Here is a 16,726-nt window from a genome sequence, read left to right on the forward strand (position 1 = left end):
CTCAGCTCTGCAGACCCCAGGATGGAAGGCGACCCCCCCATCCCTGCAGACCCCAGTGAGGAAGGCACCCCCAGCTCTACAGACCCCAGGATGGAAGGTGACCCCCCAGCTCTACAGACCCCAGTGAGGAAGGTGACCCCCCAGCCCTACAGACCCCAGGATGGAAGGCGACCCCCCCATCCCTGCGGACCCCAGTGAGGAAGGTGACCCCCCAGTTCTGCAGACCCCAGGATGGAAGGCGACCCCCCCATCCCTGCAGACCCCAGTGAGGAAGGCACCCCCAGCTCTGCAGACCCCAGTGAGGAAGGCACCCCCAGCTCTGCAGACCCTAGTGAGGAAGGTGACCCCCCAGCCCTACAGACCCCAGGATGGAAGGTGACCCCCCAACCCTGCAGACCCCAGTGAGGAAGGCGACCCCCAGCCCTGCAGACCCTAGTGAGGAAGGCACCCCCAGCTCTGCAGACCCCAGTGAGAAAGGTGACCCCCCAGCCCTACAGACCCCAGGATGGAAGGTGACCCCCCAACCCTGCAGACCCCAGTGAGGAAGGCGAACCCCAGCCCTGCAGACCCCAGTGAGGAAGGCGACCCCTCAGCTCTGCAGACCCCAGGATGGAAGGCGACCCCCCCATCCCTGCAGACCCCAGTGAGGAAGGCACCCCCAGCTCTACAGACCCCAGGATGGAAGGTGACCCCCCAGCTCTGCAGACCCCAGTGAGGAAGGTGACCCCCCAGCTCTACAGACCCCAGTGAGGAAGGTGACCCCCCCAGCCCTACAGACCCCAGTGAGGAAGGAGACCCCCCCAGCCCTGCAGACTCCAGTGAGGAAGGAGACACCTCAGCTCTGCAGACCCCAGTGAGGAAGGCGACCCCCAGCCCTGCAGACCCTAGTGAGGAAGGCGACCCCCAGCCCTGCAGACCCTAGTGAGGAAGGTGACCCCCCCAGCTCTGCAGACCCCAGTGAGGAAGGCACCCCCAGCTCTGCAGACCCTAGTGAGGAAGGTGACCCCCCCCATCCCTGCAGACCCCAGTGAGGAAGGCACCCCCAGCTCTGCAGACTCCAGTGAGGAAGGCACCCCCAGCTCTGCAGACTCCAGTGAGGAAGGTGACCCCCCAGCTCTGCAGACCCCAGTGAGGAAGGAGACACCTCAGCTCTGCAGACCCCAGTGAGGAAGGCACCCTCAGCTCTGCAGAGACTTCAGCTTCACATCTTTATGCAGCAGGCAGATGATTGCTCTTTTCTAGTTATTCTCTCTCCATCCACTAAATGTCTATTCCCCTCTGTTTGTCTCTCGGGGGAGAATTACCAAAGGTGGATCTTGGTCTGTCTGCTCCACTTCCTTGGTACTCTATCTGGCAACTTATTGGAAATTGTGGATGCAACAATGACCATTCAGACACAGCCTCCAAATTCAGCTCACCAGGTTACTTCCTTTTCTGTAGAGTGGAGACCCACATAAGTCTCTATCTGAAATTTGATCTTAATCTCTCCAAGTTGCCTGACAGTCAACTGCTCAAAATGCAGCAGTTCTGCCTTAGGCACAGCCACAGGGCCCTTGCTGTCTAGGCTCTTGGAAACAGAACACTTGACAATAAAGAGTGTCAGGGACTAAATTCTAGTCAGGATACTTAGCCATAACAATGTCTGGGATTCCTTCTTAGCCCTTCTGTAAATTTTCAGAAGAATCCTTTCAATCTGAATATCAGCTTCACGGTACTTATTTCAATGGGTTCATAAGCTGGGACTCAGCAGCTTGTAATTTATTGTTGTGTGTATCACATATAATCAGAGATTAAGAGAGATCTAAATAATGGAGCCTTCACTTAACTCTTAAAAGTTACTCTTATATGTAAGACAATGTTGCAGAGACAGACAAAATACTTTAACCAGTACCACACACCTTAAGTCCAAGTGATTTCAACTTTATAAATCTAGTACTTGACAGGTGTCCCTCTTATAACCTAGCATATACTTAAATTCAGAAATAGTTAATGATAAAAATGACTAATTATTGAACCAAAGATTCAATTTCTATGTTCGCACAGATTAAAACTTGGTGTGGCTTCTAATATAACATAAAAGAGCACTGAGATGTGGTTTGTTTTATTCAAATGTTGCATTCTATGTAGCTGCTCCTCAGGCCCAACTTCCTAACTCAGAGTGAAGTGCCTTTTGCACATTCACATATGTGTGAATTTATCATGCCACAAGTTACTTGTTTGTCTATTTTTGTTATTTTTTATCCTTTCATCCCTACCATATTGTTTTAGACATGATTGTAAATTGTGGGAATGTCATTAACTGACAATTACTGGCTCTTCAGATCATGACTGGATAAAGTATCCCAAGGAGAAAAAAAATGAAACCAAGCCTTTGCTTCTTCTTGTAAGATTTTCCTCACATAGTTTGCAAATTGCAAACACCTTCACTCTAATGTAAAATGAAAACTGTCATTATCTCTCTCAACATAGCATCATTTGCAATGAAAAACATTTGAATACATCTGATTTTGAAAATACGGTACTTTTTCCTTCAGCCCAAATATTTTAAACAAAGCAATTTACATCTTCTTTAATAAAGACCTGGACTTTTTATTTTATTTTTTTTTTGCCAGTCCTGGGCCTTGGATTCAGGGCCTGAGCACTGTCCCTGGCTTCTTTTTGCTCAAGGCTAGCACTCTGCCACTTGAGTCACAGCGCCACTTCTGGCCATTTTCTGTATATGTGGTGCTGGGGAATCGAACCCAGGGCTTCATGTATACGAGGCAAGCGCTCTTGCCACTAGGCTATATCCCCAGCCCCAGACCTGGACTTTTTTCCTGAGCAAGATTTCTTTATTCTTATTGGTATTATAGTATAATTTTAATAAAAACTAAATATAAACACAATTGTTAGATATTCAGTCACTTATCCTGTAAAACAATATGTCAGGGTCAACTTTTAAAACTTTATAAAAATCAAAAAGCAGAAAACATCTTCCTCATTAACTCTAAGGATTTCACACACAATTTTTTTTTTCCAGTCCTGGACCTTAGACTCAGGGCCTGAGCACTGTCGCTGGCTTCTTTTTGCTCAAGGCTAGCACTCTGCCACTTGAGCCACAGCGCCACTTCTGGCCATTTTCTGTATATGTGGTACTGGGGAATCGAACCCAGGGCTTCATGTATACGAGGCAAGCACTCTTGCCTCTAGGCCATATTCCCGGCCCTCACACACAAATTTTTAAAAAAATGGTATTTAATAATCATATCAAATGCTGACTTACTGATTGAGCAGTATAAAACCAAACAATTTCTGACTTTAAACATTAAGTAGCTCCAACAAAAAAAATATGCTATTTTCGACATACACTATGTTTGTATTTTGCAGAGAGTTCCAAGGCAAAGGTTGCTTCTGGCTTTGTGAATTACCAGAGATGGTGACCTGGGTGGCTGACTTGTTACAGGTCTTTTATTCTTTTCCAGGTCTTTTTATTCTTTGGAAGGAGGCACATAAACCGGTTTCCATGGTATTGGATTACAGAAGGCTGGCTCTGGATAAGAATTTCCACTGTAAAAACCTGTAAGCTTTCCATTGGCATAACCATAGCTCCTTGCAGCTGGATGAGGTTTTTTGTTTTTTTGTTTTTGTTTTTGTTTTTTACATTTTCTAACCATTCCTTAAATTTTTTCTGCTATTTTCTTTTTCTTCTGTAATTCAGCTTGCTGTTGTTTTTCTTTTTCCTATTTTCTTCTCACATTCTTCAGCATTTTTTCTTGAACCATTCTTGATATTTTTCTTTCGCTTTTTCTTGCAAATATTCTTTCTCCAGTTCCTTTGCTGCTTTTTCTTCCATTTCTTTATTGAGTTTTTGTTCCTTTTCTGTTTATTCTTTTTTGGACCCATTCCTTGTGCTTTTCTTCAGCAACTATCTTTTTCACATTCTTCCATTTCTTTCCTTTTTGCTAGTTGTTTATTCAGCTCCTCTAAAGCTTTCTGCTGCAGCATCTTTGCCAACAAACCACATATCCCATGAGGTAAGTCTGCTTTCTGGTAAGTGCACCTGTTTCTGTTCTTCTTGATTATCTTCTGATTTAACTTCACTGTGGCTGGCGCACCCCTGTAAATCCAGTCCCCTCAGGCTCTCCACCTGTGTCGGCGGGTCACAAGCCTCTCCATCCATGGCTTCCTCATCTTCCTCATCGCTGCCGTCCTCCTCCTCCAGAACCAAGATTTCTTTATTTTAGGAAGACATTCCTTAAATATCTAAGTCCAAATAATAATAGCTTTTTTCTAAGTTATATTTCCAGGTAAACTGTTCCATGAAAAAAAAAGAAAGAAAATAAAGGTAGAAAAGCAACTAGTTTACCATGCAACACAGTCTTGCAAGTTCTTCTGTCTTTCCTTTAAAAAAATTATTGTAAAGCTGATGAACAGAGGAGTTACAGTTACAAAAGTAAGGTAATGAGTACATTTCTTTTTGATCAGTGTTACCCCCCTCCCTTGTTTTCTCACACTTCTCTCTCCAAATCCCCTCCTGCCCCAAGTTGTAAAGTTCATTTTCAATATCTAATGAGTATCACTGTTGAATTGGTTCATCCTTTGTCCCACCGTTTCTGTGATTCCCTGTCCCTTCTCCAAATCAGATAGCCTTATATATAAGACAAAATGTACAGAAATAAAAAAACAATGACAACAGGACATAAACAAAAGGGGAAAAAAGAGAAATAACTGCAAATCGTACAATAAAAAACCCTCTTGCATCCATTCCTTAGAATTAATTTTAATAAGTATCATTTTATATGGTGATATGCAAATAGCTTTTGAGCCACTGTGATCCTCTCCTAAGAATATTCTCTGTTCTGTGTGAATGCTTAGAGTGCTGTTTAGTTAATCATGTCCAAGTGTAATTATTTGTCTTTTACTATTCATTGGGTTAAGTTGTAGATTTATAGACATATTCTAGTTATTACAAATGAGGGAAACCATTGGGGTCTATGTTTCTTTTGGTCTGGCTTACTTCACTGAATAAAATTTTTTCCAAGTCTTTCCATTTCCTTACAAATGGGGCAATGTCATTCTTTCTGATGGAAGCATAGAATTCCATTGTGTATATGTACCACATTTACTTGATCTATTCATCCACTGAGGGTTGATTCCATCTCTTAGCTATGGTAAATGAACATGGTTGTGCTGGTGGCATTAGTGCAGGCTGGTTTGTGGATAAATGCCCTGGAGTGGGATTGCTGGATCATAGGGAAGTCTTTTGAGGAACCTCCATACTGCTTTCCAGAGTGATTGAACCAGTTTACATTCCTACCAACAGTGTAGTAGCATTCCCTTTTGGCCACATTCCTGCTAGCATCTGTTATTATTAGTTTTCTTGATAATGGTAATTCTAACTGAAGTGAGGTGGAATCTCAATGTTGTTTCTATTCACGTTTCTTTTATGGTCAGGGATGTTGAATAATTCATGTGTCTATTGGTCATTCTTATTTCTTCAGAGAAGTCTCTCTTTAAGTCTTTAATCCATTTATTGATGGGGTTTTTGTTTCTTTGAGGATTTGTTTTTGGGGGGGTTAATTTTTTGGGCTTTAAGTATATTTTAGATATGAAGCCCTTGTCTAATGTATAGCTAGTGAAAAATCTTCTCCAAATATGTGGGCTTTCTATTTATCCATGATAGCTATGTCCTTTGTCATGCAGAAACTTTAATATAGTGCAATCCCATTTATCCAGCATTTCTTTGTGTTTCTGGATCTTCATTTAGGGAGTTTTGACCTGTGCCAAGGAATCCTAGTGTTTCCCCTATCCGTTCTTGTAATATTTTTGGGGTATCTGGTCTTACATTGGGGTCTTTGATCCATTTAGAATTGATTCTGGTGCAGGGTGATATATAAGGATCTAGCTTCTGTTTTTCCCATGGGTATAGCCAATTCTGCCATCACCATTTGTTGAAGAGGCTTTCTTTCTTACATCCATGTTTTTGGCTCTCTTATAAAAGATTAGGGTCTGTGGGTTCATTTTTGGGACTTCAGTTTTATCCCATTGGTCCTCAGATCAGTACCAAAATGTTTTTATACCTATGGCTTTGTAATAGAGCTTGAAGTTTGGATAACCATCATTTCATATGATCATATACATGTAACTATTGAGCCCCTGTGATCCTCTCCTAAGCATAGCCTCCTTTGGTTTCACTGTGGGAATGATTCGAGTCCCATTTAGTTTATCATGAGGACTGGGCTTCTTTGTACCAGCCACCGTAGGGATTCTGTGTTCAGCTGTCACTTGCCCTAGCCTCATCTTTGTCCTTGAGTGTGAAGCAGCCCTCACAGCACTGTGCCTCTGACAAGCTGTGTCTGAGCCACAGCTCCATCACATACATTTCCCCAGTATTCCACAGTAAGTCTACAAAGGGTCTTCTTTTCTTTTCAAGGTCCTGGAGATGACCACTGGCCCTTGATTGTGCTAAACGGGGATGGTAATATGTGAACTATGCCCCCACTTACTTATTTTTATGTAGGTCTTGTGCTTTTGCCTAGGCTGGTCTGGATTATGATCTTCCATAGCTGGGATCCTAGGTGTGCATTGTCTCAACTGGCTTGTTAGCTGAGATGGAGTCTTGGTAATTTTTGGCACTTTGATCCTCCCTATATCCACCCTCCAAGTATGGGTGAGTACAGCTGTGAGTTCTAGGATGGCAAAAAAAAAAGTTTTTAAGGAGGAAAAGCATAAATAAATGGGTGAACAAAAATCAGAGAAGCCAAACACACCCAAGATACATGGATGAAGACACATCTTGTCAAATGCTTTTATGTGGGGCTGGGAATGTGGCTTAGTAGTAGAGTGCTTACCTAGCATGCGTGAAACCAGGGGTTTGATTCCTCAGCACCACATACACAGAAAAAGCTGGAAGTGGTGCTGTGGCTCAAGAGGTACAGTGCTAGCCTTGAGCAAAAGGAAGCCAGGGACAGGCCCTGAGTCCAAGACCCAGGACTGGCAAAAAAAAAAAGTTTATATGTGTAGTTTCCAGTAGTTTGTATATATTATGTTGATTAAAAGAAGAAATAGAGGTTAAGCACAGTGATACACACTTGTAACCCTGGCTTCTTGGGAGAAAGCAATAGGAGAATCAGAGTCCAAGGCCAGCCTATGCAAAAACATAAGATCTTGTCTGAAACCATAAAAAAGGAAATGGGTTGGGGTTTGACTCAAAAGTAACCTGTGTACATGAGGTAAACTATGAAATGCTGAAAGTGAATACGGTATGGGACAAGTTCTACCATGTTTCATTTAGGGGGCTTCTAGTCTCCTAACTTCTGGCATCTGCCTTGTGGTTCTGTTGATCCTAATGCTTTGGTTACCAGTGGGCTGGGTGTCATAGCACTAACACGGAGCTCCCTCTCAGGGAGCAGCTCAGGGTTCTTTGTGCCCCGTCTCCCTGCACTTTATGCCTGGGGAACTTGGGGATGTTTACTTCTTTCAAGAGGAGATGTTTTAATGGCTGTGATATGCTGGCTTGCTTTAAAATGAATAACGATAGGCTTTGCACTTGCCTGAAGGTTTTAATAATTTAAAGATGCTTTTCTAGTAATCAAAATGAAATAACTTTCTGATAATTACCTCAGTTACTTTTAAAGAGTCAGTGATGAACATATTCACGCTGGGAGGTATAAAAAGGTGATTAAATATGATTTTGAATTGAATATATTTTTCTCTCTGCCATCTGTTGCAATTGCTACTTACATTTAGTATTGCGAGAAATTTAGTACTTATGAGAAATTGTTGTTTTCTTAATGAAATGTAATTAATAGTATCATGTTCATTGCAGAAATAATGCATTTCTTTCCAGTTTCTTCTTTTTGCATTTATGGTTATAATATAGAAGGGCATCAAGGAGATGTAGAGAGGCTGTGATGGAATTTGACCCTAGATTTCACATCATGACTGGAAGTTCACAACAGACCCTCTCCAGAGACAAGTTCTGGGCAGCTTCACAGACTGTACTATATCCCTAATGAGCTGGTTAGAGAATTGTTCAAGACCAGTAGAAATAACTTGAGGGAGCACCATACAAGGAAAAACCCAATAGTAATAGTGGAAATAGCTATATCCAGTAGCAATGTAACCACAGAAACTCAGTCAGGAGAAGAACCCCATCATATCCCTAGCCTTCACCTCAGTGTAGCACATAGGGCCAGGACATACTCTAAATGAAGAAATCAAGGCTTGGAAAAAAGATAACAGATCAACATTTGGAAATAACTGGGTGAGACCTGGGTAAGAACTACAGAAAAGTAGAAAAGAGCTGTCTGACCCTTGGTTCCTCTAAATACTGGAGGCAAAGGGAGGTTTAGAGGGTTGATGATAGAAATGAGGAAATATGACCATGAAATAACACCAGACCTGAGGAAAGTTCCTTGAGAAATTAGGCCTAAGGTCAGGTTGGCACTTCAAAGTATCTCAAACATTTAAATTTGATTTTTAAAATTTTGAAATTACAGACACAGTCCAAAGACAGAGCAAAACTGGTCATCTTTGATGCTATTAGAAAAATGTGAAGAAGAGGCTGGGAGTAGTGAGTCATGCATGTAATCCTAGCTCCTAGACTGAGACCAAGAGGCCTGTGATTCCAGGTCAGCCCTAGAGAAAAACAAACAACAACAAAACCTGTAAGACTCCATCTAAACAAAACTTCTGGGTGTAGTAGTGTATGCATGTAATCCCAGCAATGGCTGGAAGCATTGAAAAGGATTGTTATTCAGGCCAGGTGAGGAGGAGGAAGGGGAGAGGGGGAGAAGGGGAGAGGGAGGAGCAAGGGGGAGGGGCAGGAGAAGGGGGAGGAAAAAAAAACCCTTTTCTCAAAAATAAAACACAATGGGCTGGGAGCAGAGTTCAGGCAGTAGATCACCTGCCTAGCAAGGGCAAAGGTTTGAGTTCCTTAATGCCAATCCTGCAAAGGGGGAAAAAAGTATGGACTAGAAGCTATTACAAGATCAAGACAAAAGTCTCCTCACAATCCTCTAATGGTAGCAAACATAGAACTACATAGCCTTATCAAACTTTTTTTTTTTTTAAATAAAAGGTGGTCTTTCAAGTGTTTCTTTCTCCTGCTATTTTCCTTTTTTTTCTGTCTTACAATTTTCTCCTGCTATTTTCTTAATGAAATATAATTAATAGCATCATTTTCATTGCATAAATAATAAATTTCTCTCCAGTTCACCTTCAGAACTGACTACCTCTGCTTTGTTAATGCAGCTTTATTAATGTAAAGTTAATCTCTACAGGTTCCTTTCTCCAGAGGAGCTCCTGGAGATTCAAGACCAGCTCCAACATGAGAGATTTGTCATTGATTGGGAAGAATGAAAGAGAAATAAAAGAAAGTTGTCATGATTTTGGTAATTAATCTAAATACTGTATACCTTCTTTTCAGAGAGAAGAGTGGATAAACCTTGAAGAATTTGTAAGTGGGGTATTTTGTAAAATAGTGTAGGCTTTAACATATGAGTAAATTTAGATTACAATCTGATTTCTCCACAGTTTTATTTAATTATTCATTTAAAAATATTTATGTGGGGCTGGGAATATGGCCTAGTGGTAAAGTGCTCACCTCGTATACATGAAGCCCTGGGTTCGATTCCTCAGTACCACATATATAGATAAAAGCCAGAAGTGGCGCTGTGGCTCAAGTAGAGTGCTAGCCTCGAGCAAAAAGAAGCCAGGGACAGTGCTCAGGCCCTGAGTCCACGCCCCAGGACTGGCAACAAAAACAAAACAAACTAAAAATATTTACGTGAGGCCAATTATATAGTGGACTCAACCAGAGCAATGCTCTACAGTTACAATGAAAGTCATCCATTGTTTAAGCTGATACTATTTACCTGTATTGATTTCTTATTTCCACAGTGCATTATGGGTAACTTCACTATATGGTCAGGAGACACTGCACAAAAGAGCTCTCTGCATGAAGAAATCTCTGGATTTTTACATTTTTTTTATGAGTCAAACTGTCTAAAAAGTAACATAAACAAACAAGCAAAAGCATATAGTCATTGGAGATGGTAGAATGTATAAAAAGATAGGACTTGAGCAATCACATAGTTATATGAAAAAAATCTTAAACAGTGATCAGATGTATGAGGCAGAATGTTGAAATTCAAGAGCATTGTGGATACCTACACCATGAAGAAACCAGGGCAGTTGTTCTTGTGGACGTCAGGATGCTAGAGGGGAAGGAAAGAATAGCAGATATGTGTAACAGCACATGCCAAAATCCTGGGTGTGAACTTCCCAAGGTTCAGTTCTTCCAGAGCCCAAATCCAAGTGGCAAAGGACATTGAACTGACTACCTGGTAACAGATGACCTGGATGCTGGACTGACTACCCAGTAATAGAGGAGCTGCAGGTCCTGATGGACATGGGACTGAGCATGTGGCAGTAGAGGAGCTGCAAGTCCTGATGGACATGGGACTGTCTAGCTACCTGGTAATAGAGGATCTGCAGGTCCTGATGGACACTGGACTGATTACCTCCCCGGCAGGTCCTCTGATAAGGCTTTTTGCCTTTGAAAGCTTCTAAGGCAGCCACTGTGTTATATGCCAATTATCAGCCTTTGAGAAATACATGCATTCCTTTCATATCTAGACATGTGTGTGGCGGTCTGTCACCAATTTAGATGCATAAACATTCACAGTGTACACGTACAGCTCATACTTGCAATGCTAACCTTCATTAGAAGACTTGCTTTTGAGTATTTATTATGCAAAAATCACGGATCACAAAAAACAGCCCTCATCTCACAAAGTGACCATTCATTCTTGGCTACCATCAAAAATTATAGCCTCAGGGCTGGGGATATAGCCTAGTGGCAAGAGTGCCTGCCTCGGATACACGAGGCCCTAGGTTCGATTCCCCAGCACCACATATACAGAAAACGGCCAGAAGCGGCGCTGTGGCTCAAGTGGCAGAGTGCTAGCCTTGAGCGGGAAGAAGCCAGGGACAGTGCTCAGGCCCTGAGTCCAAGGCCCAGGACTGGCCAAAAAAAAAAAAAAAATTATAGCCTCAAAAGTACAAAAACCATCACAAGCCCTTCCTCTACCCAACACATACAGTGGTCTCTATGCTTCTCCTGGACTCTTTTTTCTCATTTGATTTAAGCAAGTGAATTATGTATTCTTTAACATCTGCCTTCTCTATCTCAATGTTGAGCCTAGATTTCATCCATGTCATTACATGCTTTTCATAAGTTCACTTTACCCAAGGCATCTCTTGGTTTGGGCTCCCTTCCTTCTGTAGTTCTCAGCCACCCACAGGGATCTCAATGGGCTGCCCATTGTCCTGGCACCCTGTAGATCATATTTATCTCTGGGTCAAACCACGGCTCTATCTTTGCCTTCTGTTTTCCTATCAGCTGAATAATTTATTTCTTTTTACTTTCCCCCGTCTCCCAATATGTTTAAACACTTAAAGTGGTTTCTACTTGCCTGTCTGGACCCTGAATGATAGGATTGCTATAAAGGCTAAAACCTCAATCAAGCCCAGTGGCTCAAACTTTTAATCCCAGTGACTTGGGAGGCAGAGACCAGGGATCAAGTCCATTCCCATCATAAAATTCATGAGCCTCCATTGCAACCAGTGGTTAGGCACTGGTCTGCACTTGTTATCTAAACTTACAGAGAAGACAGTGGCTGGGCCCAGGGGTACACACCTTCCAGCTCCAGCTCCATGGGGAGGACCACTGTCTAGAACTGCCTAGAGGAAAAGAGTCCCTACCTCAAGAAAACAGAACAGCAACAAAAAACAAACGCAAAAAGGGCCTAGGCTCAAGTGGTAAAATACTTGTTCAGCATGTGTAAGGCCCTGAGTTCCATACCTACTACCACCAAAAACATTTATTAAAACTTAAAGCATTCTTATAATAGTTTAGATTAATTTATTAAACTTATTTTCAAATTTAAGGCCTTAATTTTCTCTATACAGTTCTAATTAATATGCTACTAAAATCACTGAAAAATTCAGTTTAAAATAAAGAATTTATCTGTTAAAGTTATATGGTACTTATACTTGGAATTACAAGTTTGTAATTCTATACTGCTGATCCAGGCATTTAAAATTTTATTAATTTGTTTAAAACAAAATCAATACACATATATTGCAAAATAGGAATGTGTATTAATTTGGATATTTTTCTTCCATAGTTATCGAGTTCTCAAGCCAATAGGTAAGGGTAATAAAATGTCCAACAATATATTTAAAATTGTTAATACCTTTGTTAATGTACTATCCAAATACAGCTTTATCTGCCAGATAGATTTATGTTCACCATTTAGACCTCACTGTAATGGCCGCATTCATCTGCATTACTGTTGGGGCAGTCTATATCTCAAGTCCTACCAGTTCCTAAGATCCCAAACTCTAGCATCATCTGTGATGAAGAGCTGTCTCAAGGCAAGAAAAGCACAAAGGGATCACAGATGCTTGAGGAAGCAGAGCTGCTCTTTGCAGCTTTGTATTATAGAGCTACTTATTTGATACATAAGGACTAACATAAATTGTGATCTTTACTGATTAACTCTGTGATTATGGATCCATTGGCACCAGCATGGGGATTACTTCCACAGGTATTTTGGGCTAGGCCTTCACCTGTACTATATAGCCTAATCCCTTCAGTCCCAATGGTTTTAGAGTCAAAGGCAGTCTTAGAAGGCAGTTTGTGAACTGTTATCCTCATAGTGAATTCTCCATCATAATTCCATTCAAAATTCCTCATATGATCGGTGAGTCGATGGCCTCCTATGTAATGCAGAGGAGAAGATGAAAATCAGGCATTACTATGAGAAATTAAAAGGTCTATAGAAGCCGGGCACTAGTGGCTCATGCTCGTATTCCTAGATACTCAGGAGACTGAGATCTGAGTATTACAGTTTGAAGCCATCCCAGGCATGAAAGTCCACAAGACTTCTTTTTTTCATTTCTTTATTGTCAAAGTGATGTACAGAGAGGTTAGTTTTATACGTAAGGCAGTGAGCACATTTCTTATCCAACTTGTTACCTTCTCCCTCATTTTTCCCCTGCCTTCCCCCTCTCCATTTCCCTTTCCCCACCATGAGTTGTACAATTGGTTTATACCATATAGTTTTGTAATTTATCTCTAATAAACTACTCAGAAAAAGCCAGACATGGTAGAGTGCTAGCCTTGAGCAAAAGAAACTTGGGGACAGTGCCCAGGCCCTGAGTTCAAGCCCCAGGACTGGGGGTGGGGGGAGGGAAGAAGAAAAGCTCTATGGAAAACTCAGAGGAAATAATAGTAATGTCTTGGTGGTAGGTAGTAAGTTCCATGCCTCTTGAGATTTTCTCAAATCAGAAAGTCTAATAGGAAAAACAACTCTTCTGTGTTACTGTGATGCATAAGAAATTGCTGCTGTTTGACCTTAAAATAGCAATTTCATAAAGTTTACATAATAAAAAAAAATGAGCAAAATCACCTAAGAATGTTGGTTGAACATGGGAGCAATGTGTAAAATTTTCTACTGCCATCTAAAAAATAGAGATACTCAGCAAATATGTAAAATATTCTTGAATTTACCTGGATTCTTTTACAAACGCCAAAGCACAGTTTTCACAAAACATTTAGTCTGCATTACATGGTGTTCTTGCAAGACCTCAAGTTAAATGATCAGGTGGAGCTAAACAAAATCTTCTGTGGGTGCAGAATCTTCTCCTTGTGGTCACTCTTCTCTCAAACTCACAGAAACTCTGTCTCAGTTCTGTCACCAACCAGTTTCGTAAATTTTAACAAACCATGAACAAAACTAGCATTGTTTCTTTTGGAAGAAAATGCATGGAGTTATTCATTTGACCATTTCTGGTTTGTTTTTCATTGTAAAAAGTTCAAAACGACATTGAAATTCCATTCTACCCCAACCAGAATGGCCCTTCTCAAAAAACAAACAAACAAACAATAAATGCTGGTGAGGTGTGTGTGTGGTGGGGGGAGGAGCTCTCATAAACTTCAGGAACATAAACTAGAACAGCCACTATGGAAATCTGTATTTAAATTTGTCAAAAGCTAAAAGTAAGTGTACCTTATGACCCCAGCATTCCACTTGGGAGTGTAAATCCACATACTATGAAGAGACCTGAACACCATGTTTATTGCAGCTCTGTTCACAGTAGCCTAGGAACCCACAACCAATGAATGGATAAAGAACATATGGAATAGTATACCATGGAATACTACCTAGCCATAAAAAAAAACTGAAATTAAGTTGTTTGCTAGAAAATGGATGAAATGGAAATCATCATGCCGAGTGAGGTAAGTTAAATTCAAAGTCAACTAACTAAGCTAAAAGTCTAGCTAATTTGTAAATATAGACCTAAATGATGATGATGATGATGACGACAACCATGATGGTAATTATGGTAACAGAGGACATGAATTGCTGATGAGTTACTTAATGTGTGTTTCACCACTATTTTCAAGTTACTTCAGAAGGCTGAAATGAAGTTCAAGTCAATAACAAAATTTAAAGTCAGTTTACACCAATTTATGTTTTAATTTAGTCATGCATGTAAAATCCAAGTAAGAAAAATGTCTACTATCTTAGGGTCCAGTTCTGTGATTGTTTTATTATTAATATCCAACCTTTCCTCACCCTGGTCCCCCTTGTGTTTTCTAGCCTATTATTTGCTTTCAGGCTTCTGCTTTTAACCAGGGACTGATGCTTTCTTAGGTGTCAGATTAGGAGTTGTTTGTGTTGGGGATAACGTTGGTGCTCTTCTGGGTCTTGCTTGTGCAAAACATGAATATGTGAAGGTAGTTTTACCAAAACACCCTGCAGTATTCCATGGCCACTTACATTTCCAGTTTGATTTCTAGCCTTTATTCCTGAAACATCTACTTAACCATTGCAAGGTTAACTGTTGTAAGTTTAGTTTCATTGTTTCTCTAGTGCGGCATTAATTATGAAGCCATGAATGAACAATCTGGGTTGGTGGGACTGTAGGCATGGCGCCAGTGGTAGAATGCCAGCCATAGCAAGAAAGGAGAGTGGTTTGAAGGACTGTAGGTAGGAATTTGGAGGGAGTATGAGGTTAGAATTTGAACTTTAATAGGACTGCCTTTTTTGTTTAACATAATCTCAAATTCCCTGGCAAAAAGTATCATTTATATGTGCTATTTTACCAAGTTAAAGAAAAAATTGTTAATTTTAAGGTCATATTTCTACAAAATGTAACATAGATGGCTTTTAGGCATTAGTTTCCCAGGAAAAGAACAACTAACAATGTAGCTATAGTAGGAATACCTTCTTATTTCAAGAGAAGATTTGTCTATCCATTCATTTTTAGTCCCGCCCACCAGGCTCCACAACCTGTGGCTTTGGTGGGTGGGACGCATTCTGCCGGCACAGCGAGCGATCTCCGTGCCCTCGCCCTCGCGCCCATGACATGCTCAGCCCAGCTGCTCGCGGGCTGCCTCCTGTAAGTCACTCACTTCAGCGCTCATCATCACCAAGCCTGGCTGGACATGTGATCCATCCTCATGCATGCGGGGAGTCCAAAGCTAACACAGAGAAGGGCAGGACCATGGCACCTCCAAGTCGCCATGCTGAGAGAGGCTGGAAGTGGTAGCTAGCTCCCCCTCCCCCTTCCCATCACTCGGGGGCCACTCCAAACGTAAGAGGGCCTGGGAAACTGAATCCAAGCAGGTGCCCAGAAAGAAGAGTTATTTTTTCCTGAATAGCCGGAAGTCTGCTACAAGGGCAAAATGAATAGAATACATCTTGACAAGTAATTAGACTGGAGAAGTATGACAGGGAATGTGTTAGGGATAACAGAGTTCTCACTTCAACAATTTAGTAGGTAATCATGTCATTCAATTAAAGTAGAAATAAAGAAAACAGCATCTGCAGCTCAGGATGTTTGGATGGTGTCATTCTCTGCTTATCTCCATGGTGTTCAGACTAGGAATACGAAACTCTGAGGGTATAAGTAAGCTCTCTATGGGTGCACAGCTATTAAATGACAGGCTAGGAGACCAGGGTGGGCAATTTCAGAACTTACATTTTTACCTAAAATTTCAACATCCAAGTTAGAACACTCAGGAAACATCTGCAAATACCATTTAAATCCAGAAAATACATGTCATGAGAGCACAGAGGGTATTTGAAACCAACACCATTTCAGAGCTTGCTAAGAGAGACAACAGTGAGACAGAATATAAGCCACCTAAATCTGTCACTTGGTTCTGGACTCCAGACCTCAGCTCTGCTGGGGCAGGCCCAGAAGGATGCTGACAGAACCAGCCTCTCTTGCTAAGCTTCTGAAACCTAAGAAAGGAGTCACAGGAGCACTCCAGATCTGGGAGCACCCACAGCACAATTAAGAGATATCCTGCTAGTGGTCCTCCTCTATGCCATACACAAAACAATAAGAGATGATTAAATAACCAACCTCACTCAAGTTTAGCACTATATAGTTTACCAAAGAATCATATTTAATTACAAAGATGGATTCTTATATAATAATGCTACTTGAAACAAAAATATAACATAGTATACTTGATAGACTAAAGGGTCAACTTTATCAGTTTTATTTTATTTTCGCCAGTCCTGTGGCTTTGAAATCAGGGCCTGAGCACTGTCCCTGGCTTCTCTTCGCTCAAGGCTAGCACTCTGCCGCTTGAGCCACAGCGCCACTTCTGGCCACTTTCTATATATATGTGGTGCTGAGGAATCGAACCCAGGGCTTC

General features: G+C 41.3%; 1 pseudogene; it reads right to left on the reverse strand.

Moving 5' to 3' along the window:
• Nucleotides 1-3,228: 3,228 nt before the first annotated feature.
• Nucleotides 3,229-15,425, reverse strand: LOC125352432 (annotated as a pseudogene).
• Between the last annotated feature and the right edge of the window lie 1,301 nt (nt 15,426-16,726).

The sequence above is a fragment of the Perognathus longimembris genome, chromosome 6, assembly GCF_023159225.1.
Source record: "Perognathus longimembris pacificus isolate PPM17 chromosome 6, ASM2315922v1, whole genome shotgun sequence".
Lineage (NCBI taxonomy): Eukaryota > Metazoa > Chordata > Mammalia > Rodentia > Heteromyidae > Perognathus > Perognathus longimembris.